Genomic DNA, 495 nt, shown 5'->3' on the forward strand with positions numbered 1-495 from the left:
ACATAATTATGGGAATTTTTAAAATAGACACCCCCTACTCACCTTACAATAGTGGGGTGCTACGTCGCTATTGATTCAAGTACATATCTAGCTAATTTCTACTTACCGATCTCTCGTTACCTCTTCCGGCACCCCACCACGGCAAACTTTTCTTATTTTCTCCCTAGCAACCATTCAAACTCAATGCATTTAATTGTACTCACAAATGGCAGCATATCGACCAATAATCCTTAACCAAATTTCATAGTTAATCCGATGCTTACACGCAATCATATATGGCAGCAACTTTACCAAAGAAGTCTTAAATCTTTGCATGCATAATTCTTATCTTTTATTTTTCCATATCACATTACAATTCTCACAACCATTATAGACATTCTTCCTAACCCATAGTCATATAGCATAAACAATGAAGGATTAGGCCATAACTTGTCTTACCTTTCCCAATAATTCAACTTGAACTAAAACCAAGAAATATCAAGCTCCTTGGTAGCA

This window comes from Theobroma umbraticum, unplaced genomic scaffold, assembly GCF_002168275.2.
Source record: "Theobroma umbraticum cultivar Fairchild unplaced genomic scaffold, ASM216827v3 scaffold_86.0, whole genome shotgun sequence".
In the NCBI taxonomy this organism is placed as follows: domain Eukaryota; kingdom Viridiplantae; phylum Streptophyta; class Magnoliopsida; order Malvales; family Malvaceae; genus Theobroma; species Theobroma umbraticum.